Source organism: Aulonocara sp. 'chitande type north' Nkhata Bay, linkage group LG7, assembly GCF_057382095.1.
Source record: "Aulonocara sp. 'chitande type north' Nkhata Bay isolate Kocher_YH1m ecotype deep benthic linkage group LG7, A_spYH_male_GT1.1, whole genome shotgun sequence".
Taxonomy (NCBI): Eukaryota; Metazoa; Chordata; class Actinopteri; order Cichliformes; family Cichlidae; genus Aulonocara; species Aulonocara sp. 'chitande type north' Nkhata Bay.
The window spans coordinates 13,297,424-13,311,950 of NC_141350.1; the positions used below are offsets into that span (position 1 = coordinate 13,297,424).

General features: G+C 41.3%; 1 protein-coding gene across 1 annotated transcript in view; it reads left to right on the forward strand.

Annotated features, from left to right (window-relative positions):
* otud7a (OTU deubiquitinase 7A) overlaps positions 1-14,527 on the forward strand; it is a 43,357-nt gene that overhangs the window by 192 nt on the left and 28,638 nt on the right. The gene's annotated exons all lie outside the window — the stretch shown is intronic.

Sequence of the window (14,527 nt, forward strand, 5' to 3'; positions counted from 1 at the left end):
GTAAGAGACACGGATGGTTTCATCTCCTTTTACATGTACGTCTATGCTGTATTTCGCACACACGGCGCGACACGTAGATTTGGTAGTGAGCACAAAAGGCTGCCACTGCAGACAGGTGCACCTGCCTTTATGGGAGTACGTGCCTCGATGCATTCAACTTCAGCTCCTGTGCGAATACCTTTAATTTTCTTTGGACGAAGACAAACGCACCGAGGCCACATATTTCCTCGACGGTCTGGGATGCTGTAAACATGGACCTCAATGCTTAGTCACAGACCTTTGTGATGTAGCAATATAATATAGGCTTCATCCGAGGCAGCTGGGTATATATGTTTGCAGCCTAGCCTTAAATCACTTTTTAAAATAAAATAAAATAAATATCCTATTAGGTTTATGAGGCTGTGAAACCGTGAAGGTTATAATATGTATATTTTCTGAGTATTCCAGACATGGGATATTAATCATTCCAATGTTTTTTTTTCTTTTTTCTTTTGGAGGGCCAGGTGGCTTTACATGGAGATGGTGGTAAAATGCATAACGGCTGGTTGTTTTATATTAAATCACAGCAATCTCACTTTCAGCTGAAGCCAAACAATAAGTGCAAACACCACTGCCTCTTTCATTCTGGTGCCTGTATGCTTCTCTTATTGTTGGCCTGGTTGACAAAACCTACCAGCTCTGCCTGCCTGTAAAGATAGTGAGGCCACTGATTCATTGCTGTGGTATTTTTAAAACACATTCACGTCCTCTGACAAAGACCTACATAATAACACCTCTTCTATCACTAATTATATTTGAGCTAGTTGCAACGCTGGTGTAATAAACACCACATAAATATGCAAGATTAGATTTCCGATCAAGTCAACTTTGCTGTCTTAACTTTGCCTCCTAGTCAGGTCCTTACTGCCGGGTTTTAAATTGTTTGCTTAGGTTTGTGAGTCGGGCTGCTGACAGCAGGCGGGTGTGATTTGGAGATAGCTTGAATAGTCGAGGGTAGAGCTACAAAGCTTGGGCCCGTGGCTGCAAGACCAGGCCAGGCCAGGCCAATGCCAGCTCCGTGGAGGGCTTCTGTGCAGCAGGGCACTGGGGAGAGGGCACTTGGCACCTGATCAGTTACCACAGTGAATTCTGTTCCTGTCAGTGGCATTTATCTACAGAAAAGCAGAGCAGAGATGACGGCTGTTGTTGAACTCAGTTGGGCTTTCATGTCACCGAGGCAGTGCCGCTTTATCAAACTGCTCTTCGGCTGATACAGAATGACACCTCCTTGCAAACATCGGTGCCAGTTCCACTACCTACTCGAAAACCTCAGCAGAGAAATTCCCTTCACAACGCATCACTATGGAAAAAAAACCCAACAACATTAGATGCATAATAAATGCAACATTTCAGATATTCAGCATTTTACAGCATTTCATGCATATTTTGCATCAGAAACAAGTTCTAATTAAAGTGTTTCTACACTGGTATTAATGTACACAATCAAAAAATATAGATGGGAAGAAGAATCCATCTCCGTGCTTGATGCCCCAAAGTTTAGTGCTTTAGAGGAGATGAAATGAGTCAAGTGCCCATGGTAATCATGGCCAATCACTGACTGCGTAGCTCTGAAGTGGGGCCTGTTCTTCAGACATCTCTACAGGTGGGGAGGCAGTGTTAAGTGGTCTGTCTGCAGGCAGAGGGAGGTCAGCTAGAGGCCAAAGATGCAGGCAGAGGGGCTTCTTTCACACATCAGCATAGCAAGTAGTGGTTAGCTTTCCAGCCACTGCGCTCTGGTCCAGTGTGAGGCCTTTTTTCTTGAGGCCCTAATTCAGCACACTGTTGAATTTGCGTATGAATGAAAATATGACGTGTACCTCCAAATTACAGATCACCTGTCTCATAAAGCTCCAATAAATCCCTGCACAAGTATTTCCTTTCATACTGCGGTAAAGGCTTCATTCACAGAAGTGTTGTAATAAGATTATTGTGGAAATCCTTTATTGTAGTTTCTATATTTGTCCACGTATACTAGAAAGGGCTTGTGTTTTACAGTTTCGAGTTTTTGATGTCTGAATAACTTTAGAGCTACGTATAAGCTTGCAACCAAAATCCAAAGGGGAGCAACGCAACCTTAAGGTTCCTTAAAAATTCTGTCGTGACGAAGCGCTGACATTTTTGTGTCGTTTTTGTTTAAAGTGATAAGCTGAGACACATGCCAATCAAGCAAACACTCCCACAAAGATGGCCCTCTTTCACCTTTTATGTTGTCGAAATGAATCATTTGTCAGTCGATTAACAGGGACGGCATCCACAAGCCAAGTTTAAATGAAAAGCATTTAAATTCAGAGAATTTCAGAGCTTTCCTTTTAATGTCGAATAATGTTTAATACAGTCAGCTTTCCATGAGCGACTTAAGGTATTTTCCCCATTGTCTTCACTTTTTAATCTGATGTTTAATTTAGAAAACAACCTCTGAAACTCACTCTACTTCCTTTTATTAGCCACTTAAGAAACAACTTCTTGAATCTACCAGGTTTCAACAGATGGTTCGATATGATGTTTGCTCAAACGCAACCTGTAAGAAAGAGGGCTCAGCTGAGACAGGGGGCAACAAGAACTGGATTTTAGGCTGTAGCAAGGAGACGTATGCGTGTGAACACGTTTGTGTCTGCTCCTCCTGCACCTAATTGCATTTGTGTTGCTTGGCTTGTCTGGTGCTGAGTCTGGGAGCAGGGTGCTGCTGGAGACGTCTGCCATTGAAACATTCCCCCCTCAAGGCCTAGTGGGCACAGCCATCCCCTGTCTTGCCTCGAATCAGCAGGGGAGCAGTTTCTAAATCAAACAGAACACTGTTGCACAGGATACCCTTGGTGACTCAATTTAGATTCATGCAGGCCCACAGCGTAGGTCATTTCCATTCATTCCGAGAAATAGGTCAGGCTTCTTTTTCTCCTGCAAATTCCAGCTGTATTTGGTAGAAACTCTGTGTTTCTCCATTTTGTCACATATTAAAAGGCAAACGCACTCACGGGTACGGGTAGAGAGAAGCAGCCGTGCTGTATTTGACTGTAGTCTTCACGTCATTCATTTTCTTAAGTAGAGAAAGAAAACGCTACCCTGTCTATCACTGTCACTGCCCTGTCTTTCCTCTTTGCTTGTTAAGCCAACGAATATATCATTGAATGTTTGACGAAACCCATTCACGGACCAATCAGGAGCCAGTTCAAAAATGTCTGAGAGAAATCGACTGTGTCAGGAATAACTAGTTTTTGTTTACTTATGAACGTTTTCGCTGAACATGTTGATGTCCCCCTACATTTATAGTCACATAGCTGCAGATACTATACATTCATAATTTCACAAGAATCTGTGGTGGGAGGTGTGCTTTGATCATTTCCCTGCAGCTGGTTTCCTCCCACCAGCTTTTGGTGCATCTTTTTACATACTCTAGCTGCGTGGTCTGGACTCCATGTGAGGTCACAGTACGTGTAGGCTGGGGTCACGGAGCATTTTTTTAAAAGATGGTTTAATTGTTTCCCGTACAAAGAAGGAGTAGTGCTTCAATTTGTGCAGTTTATTTGAATTCAATGATACTTTTGAAAATACTGTGCTCGCTTTAGTCAGTTTGACAACACTAACTGCTGTGGCACGTAAGATTTTAGTGTCTTATGATTGTAATCCTCAAGGTTTCCTGGCAAATTGAACAGCTGGCTCTTGTAACCAGCCATTTGGATGTGGGGGAAGTGGCTAGCCTAGCTGTAGGGAGTTGGTAAAAGGCCAAACAACCAAAATAGCAAGATTTAAGGTGAACTTATGATCTGGTGATTCCCTAATAACTGTGTTCTGAGAAGAGACAAACTTTTAACTGGAAACAGAATTTAAAGGATCTTCTACATATGCCTTGGTGGCAGATACAACAGGGCATTCAGAGGTCCTGCTCGCTCTGTGATAATAGGTTGGTATGGGTTCAATAACATGCAAAGAGTTAGGAACACATTAGGAAAATGTGGTGTTGAAGTGAATAATGTACAGATTAATGGGAAATATAGGGAAAATTTGAGCCTTTGAAACCAAATAGTGAATCAATTAAAGGGATTTGGTGGCTCTCTTACATTGTGGGGGCATTTTGCTGGGTTCCCTTTTTCTTTAAAAGGAAGAGTCACCGCAGTTTTGTTCTATTCGCTTTCATCCTGTGACAAAACATTTCTATCCTGATCATAATTCTGATGGCCACCAAATAATAAGCAAATCTTTGGAAGAACGGTTAATTTCCACAAATGTTATGAATCAGAACAAACAAGGGGTATTTTGAAATTGTTTCCTTGGGCATCCCTCTTCACCTCGTTTGGCTAGCAACCTAATTGTCTCTCTCAAACTGCACTCGAGTTTACTAGAGTGATATATATTCATTTAATACCAAGATTATGTTCTGTTATGATTAGTTATTTGAATACTTTTTCAGCATCTTTGCATATTAAAACTTAACTGTCCTGTTAGGGTTCCTTATATTGGACAGAGGCTGTTTAGGAAGGGCTTAGCAAAGGAGAGTATAAAGGTACAAATGCTCCCTAGGGGTTTGTATACCTGACATGTTTTATTTTGAGTACTATATTAAGGATAAGGTTATGTGATACTGCCCTCTCCACCTACTTGAGTGTACATGCACAGCCATGCATGCACCCTCCCACACAATCAATCCAAAAGTGATGAAACTCTGTACAATGTTGGTATTGTGTGATGTAGATTTTGATATATAACAGGTGTCAGAATATCTTTTTATCTGTTTCCTTTCTTGTTCGAATGACCATGAAATTTCTTATTTGCCTGTGTAGTGTATTGTTTTAATAATAGATTATATTGTTACAAAGACATCTGTCAAACAGGGATTTTTGTAGGTGATTGGGTAGGAGCATCTTCAAAACAGCAGCTCTCGCAGTGGTTTGACAGTACCTATCCAAATGTGCACAAAAAAGGAGAGCCAGTGGTGACAGTGTCAAGGGTGTTAAAGGCTGACTGATCCTTTTGGGGGAGAGAGGGCTGGGTTTGCACTCCAATTTCACAGAAGAGTTACTGTCTTGCAAATAGCTAAAGACTTAATACTAATGAAAGCTGTCAGAATATACAGAGAACTTCATAAGGGGCTTTGTAAGTGCAGGCTGGTATACGTGCCCATCTTGACCTGTCTGTTGCCAAAATCATCTACAATGGGCCTGAATATCCAAACTAGGCCACTGAGCGATGGCTCAGTCTGATGAGTTCTGTGTTGTTTTTTACAGTTACGTCCATAATTTGTCAGACGGAGACACAGTTTTTGCAGTTTTACCTCTGTACACCACCACAGTGGATTTTAAATCAAGTAATCAAGTGGTTTCTCAAAAGGGTTGCATTAACTGTTTAGGAATTAATTCAACATTAATTGTAAAACATACTTTAATGTAATTTTAATCATAAAGACTGCTTTTAATACTTGAAAGTATTTTGCAGTTAATGACTCCCTGAAGTTTAGAACCCATGAAGAACAATTGCATTCCTCCCTTGATGAGCTCTGCCAGACATTTCGATGCTGGGGAGCCCAGCTGTCTTGGGGCGAGAGGCAGGGTACACCCTGGACAGGTCGCAGTTTGAATCAATTTCAGATATTAAATCTCCTTTATTTATCATGCAAGAATGAAATGAACAGGCGTCATGTAGCCATGATGCTGCAGACTGTGTATAAAAATCACTCTAATTACTAAACATTTAACAAAATCCTCGTAAAACCTTTTAAATTGATACCATCATTGGTACCATCACTTCAATCACATATTGGCTTTGCTCCTGTGGTGATGTACAGAAAAAAAACTGCAAAAAACTGTCTTTGTCCAAGGAATTATGGACCAAACTATATCATGTGGATATCTGGGTGCAGTGTTACTGTTTACTCTGGGAGTAAATGGCAGAAGGATACACATTAGGGGAAAAAAGCAAACTGGGAGAAGCAGTATGAAGCTTTAGGTAATGTTCTCCTGGGAAATCTTTCATCCTTGCATTTGTCGCATATTGCCGCTCATGGCAACAGTATTCCCTGGTAGCAGTGGCCCGAAATAGTTTATGTTGTGGACTTGGTTTCCAGACTCCGCGGGTTTCAGTGTAATCATCTGTGGGATGTGTTGGATCTGGTCTGTGAATTCAACATAGACTGCAACATGGATTTGCCTCTAACGTCTCAGTGCCCAGTACAACAGGACATCTTCAGAGGGCACGTTCAGTCCATTCATCAAAGCGTAAAAGCAGCACAAGGGCGCCCTACACTGTATTGTTCTCCCGATTTCTCATGGTACCAAGATGAAATCATGGAAATAATCAGGCTAGCAAGATATTTTGAAGTACTGTATATCCTCTTTCCATAACTGTGTGGTCGTTCTGAAATTCAAAGAGTGAATTGAAGGGACATCATTCGAACCTGCTTTATACATTTTTTGGTCATAGACAAGTAAAGTAACAGTGTAGTTGGATAATCTGCAGGAGATGAAAAGCTTATAAACCCATCGTACAAGAGATCCTCAAGAACTGAGAGTACTCAAAGACTTGCAGGCCTTTGAGCTTGTGAGAATAGTGAAAGCAAGCACTAACAGAGGACACTCTCCCTCAGCAGAAACTCAAACAGGAAACACCAGCTGGCTTCACTTATCTCACGTGGCATCAGAAGATTCATCATATTCAGACAACAAGCATTTCTATATATCTAATCTGTGCATATCTTACCCTACGTGCTTGAAACACTCTCTGCAAGACTTTAGTATACCTGACATAGGTTGCGAAGTAACAATATGCAAGTTTTTTGTTTGCCTTTGTTTGGCTTTTTTCTTCAAATCAACAAAAGTCAAGCTCCTGCTTTGGAAGTGCTTCAGTCTGTAGTCGCAGCTGTCTGCTTGTGGCATTCTTTCTAAAAGGAACCAGTCGGGAAAAGAGGTATTGGCCGCTGCAGCAGGAAGGCTGAAGGGACTGACATTTTAAGGGGTGATGATCTTGTTCTGTGCCCCTCAGCAACCAGCTCTTTGTTTCGGTGCACGCTGTACACACAGCTGAGCTGTGTTCAGCTCTGCCAGAACCAGAAATTTAATTTCACTCCACAGTCATGTGAAAAGGAAAGTTTTATGGAAAGACTCTGTATGACTTTATCAGTCTCTTAATTCTTGTGAAGGGATTTTGGTCCACTCGTCTTTACAACATTGCTTCAGTTCATTGTGGTTTGTGGATGTTCATTTATGCAGAGCTTTGTTAAGGTCCTGCCACAGCCTGTCAGTCAGGTTGAGGTTTGGACTTTTGGACATTGCAACATCTTTATTTTTTTCTTTTTCAGCCATTGTGTTATAGATTTGCTGCTGCAATTGTGATCATTGTCTTGTTGCACGAACCAGTTTTGGCCAATTTTTAGTTTTAGCAATCAGATGACGTCATATTTGACTCTAGAATACTTATCGTAGTCAAATCAATGACTGCTAGATTCCCAGGTCATGTAGCAGCAAAATAAACCCAAACATCACCTCTTGACCACTGTGGTTGACAGTTTATATGAGGTGTTAGCTCTGATGTGCTGATTTTCTGTTTCATTTGGTCTCTTCTGTCAAGCGGATGCTGCTCTTTCTTGTCTAATCTAAGCTGTGCTGGCGTGTTCCTTTTTCTTTTTCTTTTCTAATTGTACTGCCTTGAACTTTAACATTTAAGATGCCGTCTGAGGCCTGTAGAGTCTTAAGATCTACCTCTCGGGGTTTGTTTGCAGTTTCTCTGAGCATTACACAGTCTGACCTTGGGGTGTATTTGCTGGGAACATTGTTGCATTGTGTCAACGCACATCTGAATGCTCCACACTAATAAACTGACAAAACTTATGCTTTTATAGAGGTGCTCACACTTGCTGATGATCATTTAATCAAGTGCATTTGATTAACAGCACCGGGCTGCTCCTTACCCCGTTTAAGTACACCCCGAGGGGCTACTTAAATTTTTAACAGGACTCCAAAATGATGTACGAGGTGCGAACTCTTGTTTTTGTCTCTGTAAATAATCCAAAACAAGCATAAAGCAGAAAAGTTGTTTGTAAACTTTAATAAAGCCTGATAGTAAGTTGTGTTTTTTTGGTTTTTTTTACCTTTTAATTGGTGTTATACGATCAAGGTCCCTCAGGTACTGTAAACAGCACATTATCCATGTTGTGGAGTGCATCATTAATCACAATTTACCTCAAATAATAATAATGTGATAATACATTTTAGCGCTAATTGACAAAATCTCTTCACTACATAAATTTGCTGTGGTGGCGGTATGCAGCGCAGTAATGAAATGCAAAGTGACATTATTGCTTCTGGCAGCATCGTTCTCACAGCAGCTAACAGTAATCTGCGCAGAGGTGTGCTTTTTTTTAAAGTTTAAAGTATGAGAGAAGAACAAAAGGTAACGGTATGAGTGTACACTGTACGCCACTTCATTATAGACACTGTCAAGAGGTCAAGAAATTTTGCCTTGCATTAAACAAAAGTAATTAGGGTTTGACGTAAAACAGAGCGCATCGTTCCACATTGTCAGCTTACCCTCTTCCTCCATATTCTTGTCCATGGAAGTGCTTCTCAGCAGTTGATTTCTCTGAGTGTGGGGATGCTCTCAAATCCCTGCAAAGACGTGTCATCTGTTGGTTTTTCTGATGGCAGGGTAAGTCCCGCTACTGAATAAAGTATTATGGAGGGCCAAGCAGGGACACAGCACACTCCCAGATGCTGATTGGAGAGGGAGAGACAGACATGGCGGGTGCTCGCAAAAATCTAAATGATTTACCATGATGAGCTGACACCTGGTCAAGACGTCTGCTGTCCAGTGCATTGATTGAAACAGCATGCATTCCACAGTCCACCTATTATACTGTCTAGATGATGGGATATACGCATTTAAACCAAACAGGGACCTTGAAAAATGAAACCAATGTACCGGTAGAAGTAAAAAAAAAACTGCAGTTCTTTAAAAAGCCACTTGAGGCAGTGTCCGTGTTCAGGGATTCAAATGGTTTTGGTCTCTATTGCTAATTTCTCCCTTCATAACATCTGCATCAAATATTAGTACTATTCTTTTTTAACCCACATGTTTGGATTTTGTTAAGGTTTTAAGTTAGAGATGTGGCCACTTGAATTGACATGCTTTGACATTTGCTTTGACATGGGCCTGTTGGTTTTTGCAGTGTTTTCTTCTTCTTTTTAAAAAAAATCGCATTAACTGTCTAAATAATACGGCCTGCTGCATGGAACAGCACATCGAAGAAGTCATCGGTCCAGTTTTGGTGAGTGGCTGCTTTAGCACGGATTAGCAGGCATCTGTGTTTGCGCATTGGAGTCATACAGTTTATTTATGCAGTTTTCTAACAAATTTGTCCTCATTCGTTGATAGATCGCATCAAAAATATGGTAACTTCTAGCTCCAGGAAATTACGATGATGATGGCCATAAAGCTAACCTGATGCCCATCTTTTATCTACAGTCTGTGACGTGAAGGCGCATGCACACACTCCTGAAGCACGTATGCAGTCACCACAATTGCAAGGTTGTTATTATAGCTGCAATTAAGGAGGGACAGAGATTGAGTCTGGCTAACTGATATAAAGTCTGAATAGCAAGTGGCACTTCCACCACTCTGCAATGAAATTCGCTAATTGAATTTTGTGCTCTCAAGCAAGGACAGTCAAAGTGCTTAGTGTTTAGCTTGGCGAGACATTATAATATCCCATTACATGCATTTCCCATGCTAGGAATGTGTGCATTGTAATTTTGAAGCATGCTAATGGACTGCGTTGATTATTCGGTACCGATGCAAGGTGGAAATGAACTGTTTTCCTGGAGCTGTGCTCATTTGTTTCTCCGACATATAATTACCCCAAGTTAAATGTTTTTCCATTACTGTATTTTGCCAGTCTGTGCATTTATGTATTGGCTTCATCAATAATAGCTGTTGCTGTTGTTGTTTGCTTTTGCTGTCTTCATCTTGTACTATATTAAAATGTCTGAGCTGTGTCCATTGTTGCAAAAATAACGGGCTTGTTTTTGTGTTTCTCTCAGACCATAACTGAGAGGGTGGCTTGACATTTTGCTGTGCACAGGCATGTGAATAAGTACTGGGTTAGCATGAATGCCATCCTTTATTAGCTGTCTTGTGTGTTTTGGCAGCCCTTTGTGGAAGCACTTGCTCCGTTAGCTTTGAGATTGGTAAACACGCCGAGGGAACACTGAGTGAACATGCCACAGTGTTCCACACAAACAGGAAAACGTGTGCATATTTTGCATTCACACACACTCATGAACTCCAGAGAGGGGGATCATAGGGTGTTTATCTACCAGTGTTGAGCGCAGCAGTTTGGGCCTGTCGGTTCCTGAAACTGCTAACTGCAGCTCAGCTCACACGCTGGTGATGAAGCCACAGTTGGCTTGAGGAAGCTGCTTCTGCGAGCCAGAATATAAGATTTTATTCCCTGCTTGCCTTGAAGAATCCAAAATATTCCATCCACTAGCGGAGGGATTGCACACTTTGAAGACTGATTTGATTCAATTTGTGTTTAAACAACGAGCCCACATCTTCCATCCAACCGTGATGCATGGGTCTCATGCCACTGTTTTATAAACCAGGCTCAGGTTTTAGGTTTCAGATGTTCTGCTGACACTGAACTAGTATACTGATGGGAAACTATATAGTGAACAGGTTGTTTATGAGCAGTATGCGCTGAGTCAGCCTCTGTGATTGCATTGTTATTTATTTATGAATGTCATTTTCTTTGCAACAGTAACAAATGTTTATCGACCAAAAATCTTTGTTTGAGCCAATCAGTCAGTTTTCTTTAACAAGAAGACACATCGCACAATGAGCAATCAGCAGAAAAACAAAGATCAGATCAGAAGAAATTGTAAATCAAAGTTGATCATTTATATGTACATTTATAAAGAGAAAAGAAAAGGAAAAACAGTCTCCTCTCATGCTGGCGTTGGGTTGAAGACTGACACCAGATGTTCTGCCATTGGCAAGTTTAGCAGTAGATTGTCACCATGTCACACTAAGTCTTTATAAAAAGGTTTCATCCACCATCGTCAGACTAAAAATGTTGAATTCTTTTCGTATTAGGTGGAAACCAATGTTAAGGCGATGAACTTTGTCATAGCTAGCTGAAGGCTGGTGATGTGTGACCTGGTGCCATAAATCAACTTCTAAGAGGAGAATGTATCAGATGTACTGCTACTGCCTTGTCAGTACTGGCCAACAGGGCTGACTACAGGGACCCTGAAACTGGTAGCTGATGGATCGGTGATAGGCCCCTGTCACACATGGCTAAAGGAAGTGAGTATTCCCCAACTGATTCTGGAGTGGTTACTGGGAATAGCTATGAAACTGTTTGCTAAAGCACCAGTCACGCAAGCTCAGAGAACAGTCAGGGATCCCCCTGGTAACCACTGCTCATTGGGGAGTTGCTCATTGCTCAATTGCTCATGGATTCCAATTGCTAAGTGATTCCTAGAGGTTGCTTGGTTGCCCCAGTGACAGCCAGCAACCACTGGCCAACTGGATGGAGAATACACATTTTTCCTACCAACCAGAGCATGTCAGTAGGTTACTGATTGTTCTTTTGGCCTATGAGACTGAGGCCTTAGATAGCTAGCTAATGATAGCTCAGTTGCAAACACCATTGCTTTGACAGTGAAGAATTACTTGTCTTTACCTCAATATTGACACGTCCACATGAAAATTACATGTAAATGTGCTTTTGTAGTTGATGCATGAATATAAGTGCAGGATTGTAGATAGTGCATAATTAAGATCTCATAAATCTAGCACCTTTACAGGTATCCCTATAGCAAAGCCAAGCCCCTCCTGCAGCCTCCTTTGAGTGCACCCTGGGTTGTTTTCTGTGTGTCTTTGCCCCCTCACTCTCTTCCTCACGTTCCTTTATGAGCTAGATTGTCTTACCAAAAAAAAAGACAAAAGGACCAAAAAATATTCTAGCACTTTTATTTTGGGAAGTTACCACAGCAATATTATAGTGTTTAGCCCAAATTTTACACTAGTGAGGAGCAACTATGCAGAAGCGCTGCAGAGGTGGGCCGACAGTCGACTAGGACAACGCCTGGCGTGCTCTCGATTCCTCTCTCTGTGAGGTTACAAACTCTTTAGTTTGCACTTTCGGCATCTGCTGTTTCGGGAAAGTTAGCAGATGCCAAATGTGCAAACAAACGTACCAGTGACGTTAACTCTAATGACTTTAAACCTCAGGATCCTAAGATGGATAACGTTATTAGGGTAAACAACAGTGCACAGATAGTAGCTCAGTCGGTAAAATAGAAAGTGTTAGATGCTGACACAAACGTGACGGAGAAGAGGGAAAGAGCAGAGCTGGTGAGAAAGTAGATGAAAAACATTGCTCAGAAACTTTGCTCTCTTAACTTTGGCTGTTTATGCAAAACATGCCTTAATCCTACATTCTTTCTAATGGTTTGGCCTTCAGGAAATTATGCCTTAACTCCTTTGATCCGTGTCTTCAATAAATATTTTCCTGATGAGTTTAATGTCTAGTTTTAAGCTGTACCAACGTGATTGTCATTTTATTAATTAAGATCCCAAGAGTGAGAAGTGGATAAGGTACGGTGGGCTTCAGGACAAGTTTCTACTCTGAGAAAATCTGCACTCTTACAGTTTGATCTATCTCTCATTCATCATGTCAAGCTTAAAAACTACACATACGCACACACGAATATTTACATGCACACACATGAAGTCCAAATCATACAGAAGACAAGGCATAAGCTTGTGTGGTGCAGACTAGGGCTGCCACGATTAGTTGACTAGTCACGATTACGTCAACTATCAAAATCGTCGATGGCTAATTTAATAGTCGACACGTCGTTTGAAACTTTGTAAGATGCTGAAAGATGCAGGAAGAAGTAGTAGGATTTAAGAGTGTAATAACGGACTGAAAAAGAAGATGGCAGAAATGCATCTACAAGGATGCCAGCTGCCGTTAAACACTGAAGAAGAAGAAGAAGAAGAAGTCCAAATTCAGGGGCCGCATCCTTCAGAGGCCGTATTTGTAGGCCGATTACGTCACAGCAACGCAACGAAGGCTGTCCGAATTCGAAGACTCTGACAAATGCGGCCGATAAATGCGTCCTCCTTTTCCCCAGATTTGAAGGATGGGTCGGGTGTATCCTTCGTGGCCCAACCTATCCCAGAATTCATAGCGTGGCTCAGCCAGGGTGGCTGTGGCTACAGTGTACAATGTAGCTGCCATCACCAGTTTCCAACAATGGCGGCAGCTACTTCGTTTTAATATAACTCTTTCTGGGTCACGAAATAAACTTTTAAGATATTTTAAGGCGAGAATGTAGCTGTGTAAACTTCAAATGTTGGCTCGATTTATCAAGACACCGCATATTTGCAAAAGTGCTCTGACGTTTTCGGAGACGTCTGTTACCCACCACCTCGGTAGCTAGTCGGGGGTTCACGGCTCACTAGAGCCGGTGAGAACACCGAACTCCCGGCACATTGTTTTCAGACCTCCCACGGTCTTTCGCTACTCAGGTTAAACATGATATATGAGTCACTTAGATAACTTAAAAATGTTATTGTTTGGCTTTTTTCAATGTTTTATTTGTTCCTGAGTAAATTGGTTGGGCTGAGATTAAAGTTATAGTTTTTACACCGCTGAATAAACATCAAGCAGAAAACTGATTAAACAGAAATGTGAAATGATCGAGAATTTACTCCAATGTCCTGTTATATATTAGGGAGCAAGGAGCAGACGGCTGAGTGTATTAAACTCCACCGAGACAATCTGCAAATTTAATAACAAGTTTAATAAACTATCATCTTGTCTTTATTTTTGGTTAGCACATACCTTAAACACTTCAAGCTGCAAGCTAATGATAGTTATATAAGAGCAGATGCATGCTGGTGCGATAAGCTGTACGTTTTACGTCCAATGGATGCATGATCTGATTAGTCGACTAATCGCAAAAATAATCGGTGACTAGTCGACTATCAAAATAATTGTTTGTGGCAGCCTACCGCAGACCCATGCACACTCAGACACAGCTATGTGACAAGTGTTGATCTGTGTGGAGGTGTGGCGTGAAATTATGGCTTTGCAGTTTTAACTAACTTGTGAATATCAAAAGGATGATATTGATATAATGCATCAATGGGGAAATTTGATCATTTTAATTAAAAAGATTGGAATCTTTCCCCCCTTTTTTGGTTTTCTAATGGGTGGCGATGAACTGAGAAGGCAAAACTGGTTGTTTCTCATAGCTAGCTGAAGGCTGGTGATGTGTGACATGGCGCCGTGAATCACCTTCTCAGAGAAGAATGTTTCAGATCAGCCCAATCAGATCAAACCAAGCTAGATTTGGAGTATGGAGAGGTAATGAAAGACATGCCAGTCTTCCTGCGTAGCCAGAGTGCCATCAGATAATTTGGATACTGATGTTTATATGTTGTTTTAAAGAGCAAAATTTGTTAAAACATGCACCAAACCTGGACTTTG